Source organism: Mytilus edulis, chromosome 1 (genome assembly GCF_963676685.1).
Source record: "Mytilus edulis chromosome 1, xbMytEdul2.2, whole genome shotgun sequence".
In the NCBI taxonomy this organism is placed as follows: Eukaryota; Metazoa; Mollusca; class Bivalvia; order Mytilida; family Mytilidae; genus Mytilus; species Mytilus edulis.
In genome coordinates, this window is record NC_092344.1 from 92398467 (window position 1) to 92408688 (window position 10222).

The window sequence follows — 10222 nt, forward strand, 5'->3', positions numbered from 1 at the left end:
GATACAGATACAGATTGATTGCCGAAAAACGATTAATTTTATTTTTAACAGTGTTTTCAAGTTCAACGTGACTACCATCTAAAACTCCATGATTAATTTTGACATGATTTTTTTTCTGAAATGAATATTGCGTCATATACTTTGCCTGTTTTAATTAGATTAAAAACAAAAGAGAATTTATAATAGCTGTGAACTGAACAAACTTACATTTAGCGTGTTGCTAGAGTAAATAAACATATAGCGTATTTTTAAAACTCACATTTGCATGATACGAACAAATAACCATAAAAAAGTTTTCAGCAGACTTTGCCCATCATTAAGACGTGGCGTTCTGCCAGATATTAACATACAATAGAAAAATGATATAAAAGTTACAGATTAAAAGTGTTAAGTTTGAATATCAAGCTTCTAAACGTACAAAAAGTTAAATCTGTTATTAAAAGAAGATAGAAATCAAATGATCCGTGACGATTTCAATTTTTGATATATTTTATTAAACTATTTAACCGACCGTCACATTTATTTTTATTTCACCTACACAGAAAAAATTCCGAAAAAATCTGTGCGAATATTTCACAATTCGTGATAAAACATATGTAAAGTAGTAGTATATTGAGTTGTCAATTTTGCCGATATGACCCTTACAGAGTTAATATGCATTCTTCAAGTCAGCCCAGGTCCTGTAGCTCTTGGAATGTTTCGGTTCATATACACATATATACATGGTTGTCTTTCAAATAGTTACCAAAAGTACCCGGCTTATAATTTTGATACGCCAGACGCGCGTCTACATAAGACTGTTTGAAGTGACGCTCAGATCAAAATAGTTAAAAAATAAAACAAGTTTAAAGCTGAAGAGCATTTAGGACCCAGAATTCCAAAAGTTGTCCCAAATACGGTTAAGGAAATATATCAAATATTCGGTTTGATCTTTCCTAGTGCAGAAAAATCACGACAAGTGCTGCAGACTGATGAAATCAATAAAGTGTTGTTTTAATATTTTACATCTCGGGATCGATCCAATGCTGTTGTATTATTAGTCTATGAGTATATCATCAGTTCAGTTGTTAATTCTTCGATACTGACATGGTCTATAACAAAGCTTTCTTAGATTGTCCGATTATAAATTCAAAAATGATCTAAAAAGTAATCTTTCAACTCCCTCAGACAAAGATGGGCAATTATTTTCATGTCCTTTCAAATAATGTAGTTTTTTAAATGTTTCTGTTCGTTTCAAATGTTCGTTTTTAAGTTTTCCTGTTTGAGGTAAATCGAGTAAAGCGATTCGAACGCATAGATTTATTAATTGTTTTCATTTTTTACATACTTCGTGGATACCGCTGCTGCTGGACTATTATTACCCTATAGTATCTTCATATATCAGTAGTAAATACTTCAGTTCGTTATTGACATGATTTGATATAACCTACCGAATTAGACTTATCACGGGGTTGGTACTTACATTCACATCACGACGGTGCCACACGTGGAATCTGTTTACCCTACCGGAGCATCTACGAACACCATATTTATGTTTAAAAGCAATCATTTAAAGGAGCTCTTGCTTCAGATTTTTTGTTGCTCTTGAGATTTTTTTATTTGACAAATCCTGCATTGTTATTACCAATAACAGTCTTGACTTTTTTTTGTCACGATTTTCGTTCCTATTTCAAAATTTCAAACTCGGTCAATTTTCAGGGTAAGCTAATTTACACGATTGATGGGTAACGTATTTATTGAAGTACTAGCTTTAGATAAGAGTCGATTTCCAATCCACTAGGTGTTATATCATTATATGACAAAGCTTATCAATATATCTTATAAAAGTAACACGACGGTTGTCACATATTGAGAAGGAACTTTTAACCTTCCGGAGCACCTGAGATTACCTATGATTTTGGGAGGGGGTCGTGTTGCTCATTATTTTGTTGTTGTGTTTTGTGTACTGTCTTTTTGGTCTATTTCGATATGAGCGTCCTTGATGAGTTTTATGTAGACAAAACGCACGTCTGGCGTATTAAATTATAAGCCTGGTATTTTTGATAACTATATTTGATGGTTTACCATGGCGTTGACAGTTTATTTTTGAATTAGGAGTTCGAATTTTCCTTTGTTATCTTTCGGCTCTTTTTTTATAACCATCGTTTCTTAAATTGTCACTTATAAATTTATACATTATTTAGAAACGAAGGGTTTAACCTACTCGTGCATGCATAGTTCTAGTTAGATGATTCGGCTAGTATTTCCATGTTAATTATGGTGATCTAGCTCTTTCAGTTCCTATAATCCTTTCCCGACAAATATTCGGATTTGGGCGTTTCTGATGAAGGTTAATACAGAAAAGCTCTTCAGACGTCTGACATATATAGTGTTGTTTTAAAATTTTCCATGTTAATGTTTTATTTCATTTATGTGTTTTTTCTGTCTCTTTATCCCATCAATTGATTTATATATATGAATTGACATGATTCATTTGTCATCGTGCTATAACCGAGGAAGGATATGTGTTATCCGAAATATCTAACATATTGTTCGTTTTATTGTGTTTTTGGTGATGTTATACCCTTTTAGACTTGTTAAGGTCTTTCCCCTACCTGGGAAAGACCTTATTGTTTTTAAGGTCTTTCCTCTCCGCGAGGAAAGACCTTATTGTTTTTCTCCTGTTTTTTTTTTTTTTTTTTCATCCAGCATTTGTTTGACATGGCCTCCCCTCGTTTCTGTTCGAGTTATCAAGACCAAATATGGACCATCGGTAGACATCATCATGAAGTATTACCAGATGAGGCTGTGTAGGATTTCATTATCCCCTTTAGAAGTTATCTCCCTTTTATTGGTTTTTTTCGACATGGCCCCCCTCGTTGTTTTTAAAGATATCATGACCTTATTTGGACAATAGTTAGATCTCATCATGATGTGTTACCATATGAGGCTGCTAAGGATTTCATCATTCCGAATGAGAGTTACGTCCCCTTGAAGCAATTTCTTTCTTTTACATTTTTCTCAAAAAGCATTCAAGATAGAATCGATTTGAAAACGGCAACATGTACAAGACCAGATGGCAATGATAATAAACATATACAATCATTTGGTTGTTAACCCTTATAAGGAGTTATTTCCCTTGAAAAAATATACACAATTTTTGAAAAATTGTATCTCGAGAACCGGAAGTCGTAAAGATTTGGGACCTACACCAATAATCTTAAGTTCATGTGACCTTTAATTTGCACCCAAGGTCAAAGGTCACCAAGTGCAAAAAAAAATTACGCTGCAATTTCAAGCTTGCATATTAAGAAAACGATAAGAGTTTGCAGCATACTTACAGCGTATAAAATGTTCCTCTCGACGAGCTCTACATTTTATACACTGAGCTCAAAAGATTCCGACTGTCTGTTCAAAAGTTACGACGGGATGAATCTTAAAAGTATAGTATTGTGTGTATATCTTTTTTAAAGGTAACAGATATCAACCTACTATAAACTGCAAAGATGATCAGTAGTTCAAGACCTTCAATTTGAGGTCAATGTCAGGTCATGATAAAATTTCACCTTGACATTATACTATGACCTTGACCTTGTGATATTTGAAAGGTCAAGTGGTCCTGAGTTGAATGGTGATAGTCCCATGTCTCTACGACTTCCGGTTCTCAAGTTTGTATTGCATCATATATTTGATGATTAATTGTGACCTTGGTGAACTTTGAAATTGTTCCAATTCTTTTTCTATAATGTTGTCCTTCAATTGTAGATCATTTATCATTTAACAGATTTGAGATATCTATTGTCGTTTTAGAGATAATGCAGTTTGAAATTTTGCGAGCGGCGGCATGTATTTCTGAATCAACATCAACTTACCACTTAAAATGTTTAAGAAATTGAAGAGGTTAACATAGTTATATGTTTGACCAAATACCAAAAACATTCCATGGAAAAAAACACCAAAAATTCATTTTGAAATTTTCATGTTTTGCATTGACTTTGTAAATTTCATAACTTCTATTTATATAGTTGATATTGCATCATTATTTGCACTTTGTTAAATGGGGTCATCTGATATATCAAATTGAAGGTCTTAATAAACTCTACTTAAAAATGAAAAATTTAAACCCCCTTTTCATCCCAGAGGGAAGGGTGGGGTCATTTAGTGCAAACATTTAAATTTCTCAGATGGTAAGGTTGTCGCATATCAAATGAAAGAACATAAAGCTTACATTTCAAATTTCAAATTGACGTCCCCCAAAAATGGGTTGGATGGGGTCATTGAGTGCAAAAAATAAATTTTCTTTTAAGATAGGGTTGTTGTATGTTAAATGAAAGACCATGATGTGTACATTGGAAATATCAAATCCCGACCTCCAAAAATTAGTTGGATAGGGTTATTAAGTGCACAAATCAAACTTTCTAGAACATAGAGTTGTTACATATCAAATGAAAGCTCATCTACTCTATGTTATTTTTATCATAATTCCCATCTCAAAAATGTAGGCGGATGAGGTCATTAAGTGTTAAAAGCGGAAAGTTTCAGAAGGTATGTTTGTCGTATATCAAACGAAAGGTCGTACAAGGTACATTACGAAAACATCACTTTTACAGGAAAGACCTTTCAATTGTTTTACAAACAATTGAGATACTAGTTTTTTTAAGGTCTTTCCTCTCCGCGAGGAAAGACCTTATTGTTTTTCTCCTGTTTTTTTTTTAAGGTCTTTCCCCTACATGGGAAAGACCTTATTGTTTTTCTAATGTTTTTTTTTCTTTTTCTTTTTTTTCTTTTTTTTCTTCCAACATTTTTTTGACATGCCTTCCTCTCGTTTCTTTTGAAGTTTTTAAGACCAAATATGAACCATCGCTGGACCTCACAAAGATGTATTACCAAATGACTCTGTTAAGGATTTCATCATTCCCTTGATGAGTTATCTCCCTTTTATTGATTTTTTTCACCATGGCCCTCCCTCGTTGGTTTTAAAGATATCATGAACTTAATTGGACATAATGTAGATCTCATCATGATGTATTACCATGTGAGGCTGAATAGGATTTCATCGCCCCCTATGAGAGTTATATCCCCTTGAAACAATTTCTTTCCTTTGCATTTTTCTCAAAAAGTATAACAGATACAATCGATTTGAAAACGGCAACATGTACAGGAACTGATGGCAATGTTAATGAACATGTACAATCATTTTGTTATTAACCCTTATAAGGAGTTATTCCCCTTGAAAAATTGTACATAATTTTAGAAAAATTGTATTTCGAGAACCAGAAGTCGTAGAGACTTGGGAACTTCACCAATAATCTTTAATTCATGTGACCTTCAATATGCACCCAAGGTCAAAGGTCACGGAGTGCAAACAAAATTTACGCTGCAAATTCAACCTTACATATTAGGAAAACGATAAGACTTTGCTGCATACATACAGCGTGTAAATTGTTCCTCTCGACGAGCTCTACATTTTATACAATAAGCCCAAAAATGTCCAACCGTCTGTTTAAAAGTTACAACGGGATGATTCTTAAAAGTATAGTATTTTGTGTATATCTTTTTAAAGGTAACAGATATCAACCTACTTTAAACTGCAAAGATGATCAGTAATTCAAGACCTTCAATTTGAGGTCAATGTCAGGTCATGATGAAATTTCACCTTGACCTTCAAAGTATACTATGACCTTGACCTTGTGATATTTGAAAGGTCAAGTGGTCCTGAGTTGAATGGTGGTAGTCCCATGTCTATACGACTTCCGGTTCTTAAGTTTGGTATTGCATCATATATTTGATGATTAATTGTGACCTTAGTGAACTTGAAAATTGTCCCAATTCTTTTTCTACACTATTGTCCTTCAACTGTAGATCATTTATCATTTAACAGATTTGAGATATCTATTGTAGTTTAAGAGATAATGCAGTTTGAAGTTTTGCGAGCGGCGGCATGTATTTCTGAATCAACAAGAGCCTACCACTTAAAATGATTTAATAATTGAAGAGGTTAACATAGTTATATGTTTGACCAAATACCTAAAACATTCCATGGGAAAAAACGCCAAAAATTCAATTTGAAACTTTCAAGTTTTGCATTGACTTTGTAAGTTTCATAACTTCTATTTATATAGTTGTTATTGCATCATTATTTGCACTTAGTCAAAAGGGGTCTTTAGATATATCAAATTGAAGGTCTTATTAAACTCTACTTAAAAATGAAAATTTTAAACCCCCTTTTCATTCCAGGGGGACGGGTGGGGTCATTTAGTGCAAACATTCAAATTTCTCAGATGGTAAGGTTGTCGCATATCAAATGAAAGAACATAAAGCGTACATTTCAAATTTCAAATTGACATCTCCCAAAAATGGGTTGGATGGGGTCATTGAGTGCAAAAATAAATGTTCTTTTAAGGTAGGGTTGTTGTATATCAAATGAAAGGTCATGATGTGTACATTTAAAATATCAAATTCCCGACCTCCAAAAATTTGTTGGATAGGGTTATTAAGTGCACAAATCAAACTTTCAAGAACATGGTGTTGTCGCATATCAAACGAAAGCTCATCTACTCTGTTCCATATATCATAATTCCGATCTCAAAAATGTAGACGGATGAGGTCATTAAGTGTAAAAAGAGAAAAGTTTCAGAAGGTGTGCTTGTCGTATATCAAACGAAAGGTCGTACAAAGTACAATACGAAAACATCACTTTTACAGGAAAGACCTTTCAATTGTTTTACAAACAATTGAGATACTAGTTTTTTTTTTTTTTTTTTTTTTTTTTTCATCCAGCATTTGTTTGACATGGCCTCCCCTCGTTTCTATTGGAGTTATCAAGACCAAATATGGACCATCGGTAGACCTCATCATGAAGTATTACCAGATGAGGCTGTGTGGGATTTCATCATCCCCTTTAGAAGTTATCTCTCTTTTATTGGTTTTTTTCGACATGGCCCCCCCTCGTTGTTTTTGAAGATATCATGACCTTATTTGGACAATAGTTAGATCTCATCATGATGTATTACCATATGAGGCTGCTAAGGATTTCATCATGCCCTATGAGAGTTATATCCCCTTGAAGCAATTTCTTTCTTTTACATTTTTCTCAAAAAGTATTCAAGATAGAATCCATTTGAAAACGGCAACATGTACAAGACCAGATGGCAATGTTAATTAACATATACAATCATTTTGTTGTTAACCCTTATAAGGAGTTATTTCCCTTGAAAAAATATACACAATTTTTGACAAATTGTATCTCGAGAACCGGAAGTCGTAAAGACTTGGGACCTACACCAATAATCTTAAGTTCATGTGACCTTTAATTTGCACCCAAGGTCAAAGGTCACCGAGTGCAAAAAAAAATTACGCTGCAATTTCAAGCTTTCATATTAAGAAAACGATAAGAGTTTGCTGCTTACTTACAGCGTATAAAATGTTCCTCTCGACGAGCTCTACATTTTATACTCTGACCTCAAAAGAGTCCGACTGTCTGTTCAAAAGTTACGACGGGATGATTCTTAAAAGTATAGTATTGTGTGTATATCTTTTTAAAGGTAACAGATATCAACCTACTATAAACTGCAAAGATGATCAGTAGTTCATGACCTTCAATTTGAGGTCAATGTCAGGTCATGATGAAATTTCACCTTGACCTTCATATTTTACTATGACCTTGACCTTGTAATATTTGAAAGGTCGAGTGGTCCTGAGCTGAATGGTGATAGTCCCATGTCTCTACGACTTCCGGTTCTCAAGTTTTGTATTGCATCATATATTTGATGATTAATTGTGACCTTGGTGAACTTTGAAATTGTCCCAATTCCTTTTCTATAATGTTGTCCTTCAACTGTAGATCATTTATCATTTAACAGATTTGAGATATCTATTGTCGTTTTAGAGATAATGCAGTTTGAAGTTTTTCGAGCGGAGGCATGTATTTCTGAATGATCAAGAGCTTACCACTTAAAATGTTTTAGAAATTGAAGAGGTTGACATAGTTATATGTTTGACCAAATACCAAAAACATTCCATGGAAAAAACCACCAAAAAATTAATTTAGAAGTTATCTCCCTTTTATTGGTTTTTTTCGACATGGCCCCCCCTCGTTGTTTTTTAAGATATCATGACCTTATTTGGACAATAGTTAGATCTCATCATGATGTGTTACCATATGAGGCTGCTAAGGATTTCATCATTTCCTATGAGAGTTATGTCCCCTTGAAGCAATTTCTTTCTTTTACATTTTTCTCAAAAAGTATTCAAGATAGAATCCATTTGAAAACGGCAACATGTACAAGACCAGATGGCAATGTTAATTAACATATACAATCATTTTGTTGTTAACCCTTATAAGGAGTTATTTCCCTTGAAAAAATATACACAATTTTTGAAAATTTGTATCTCGAGAACCGGAAGTCGTAAAGACTTGGGACCTACACCAATAATCTTAAGTTCATGTGACCTTTAATTTGCACCCAAGGTCAAAGGTCAAAGGTCGTTTTAGTGATAATGCAGTTTCAAGTTTTGCGAGCGGAGGCATGTATTTCTGAATCATCAAGAGCTTACCACTTAAAATGTTTTAGAAATTGAAGAGGTTGACATAGTTATATGTTTGACCAAATACCAAAAACATTCCATGGAAAAAAACACCAAAAAATCAATTTGAAATTTTAATGTTTTGCATTGACTTTGTAAGTTTCATAACGTCTATTTATATAGTTGATATTGCATCATTATTTGCACTTTGTCAAATGGGGTCATCTGATATATCAAATTGAAGGTCTTAATAAACTCTACTTAAAAATGAAAATTTTAAACCCCCTTTTCATCCCAGGGGGAAGGGTGAGGTCATTTAGTGCAAACATTCAAATTTCTCAGATGGTAAGGTTGTCGCATATCAAATGAAAGAACATAAAGCGTACATTTCAAATTTCAAATTGACGTCCCCAAAAAATTGGTTTGAAGGGGTCATTGAGTGCAAAAAATAAATTTTCTTTTTACGATAGGGTTGTTGTATATCAAATGAAAGGTCATGATGTATACATTTGAAATATCAAATTCCTGACCTCCAAAAATTTGTAAGATAGGGTTATTAAGTGCAAAAATCAAACTTTCTAGAACATGGCGTTGTCTCATATCAAATGAAAGCTCATCTACTCTTATGTTACATGTATCATACTTCCGATCTCAAAAATGTAGGCGGATGAGGTCATTAAGTGTAAAAAGCGAAAAGTTTCAGAAGGTATGCTTGTCGTATATCAAACGAAAGGTCGTACAAAGAACATTACGAAAACATCACTTTTACAGGAAAGACCTTTCAATTGTTTTACAAACAATTGAGATACTAGTTCTAATGTTTTTTTTTCTTCCAACATTTTTTTGACATGCCCTCCCCCCGTTTCTATTGAAGTCATCAAGACCAAATATTGACCATCGATAGATCTCATTATGACGTATTACCAGATGAGGCTGTGTAGGATTTCATCATCCCCTTTGAGAGTTATATCCCCTTGAAGCACTTTTTTTATTTGCATTTTTCTTAAAAAGTATTAGAGATAGAATAGAATTGAAAATGGCAGCATGTACAGGAACAGATGGCAATGTTAATAAACATCAAAAAATTGTAGGTTATTTGCCCTGATAAGAAGTTATTTCCCTTGAAAAATTATACATTTTTTGAAAAATTATATTTCGAGAACCGGAAGTCGTAGAGACTTGGGACCTTCACCAATATTCTTTAATTCATGTGACCTTTAATTTGCAGCAAGGTCAAAGGTCACCGAGTGCAAAAAGAAATTACGCTGCAATTTCAAGCTTGCATATTAAGAAAACGATAAGAGTTTGCTGCACTCATACTGTGTATAAAATGTTCCTCTCGACGAGCTCTACATTTTATACATTAAGCTAAAAAATGTCCAACTGTCTGTTCAAAAGTTACAACAACATAATTCTTAAAACTATAATAACAAGTGCATATCTTTTAAAAGGTAACAGATATCAACCTACTATAAACTGCAAAGATGATCAGTAGTTCAAGACCTTCAATTTGAGGTCAATGTCAGGTCATGATGAAATTTCACCTTGACCTTCACATTATACTATGACCTTGACCTTGTGATATTTGAAAGGTCAAGTGGTCGTGAGTTGAATGGTGATAGTCCCATGTCTCTACGACTTCCGGTTCTCAAGTTTTGCATTGCATCATATATTTGATGATTAATTGTGACCTTGGTGAACTTTGAAATTGTCCCAA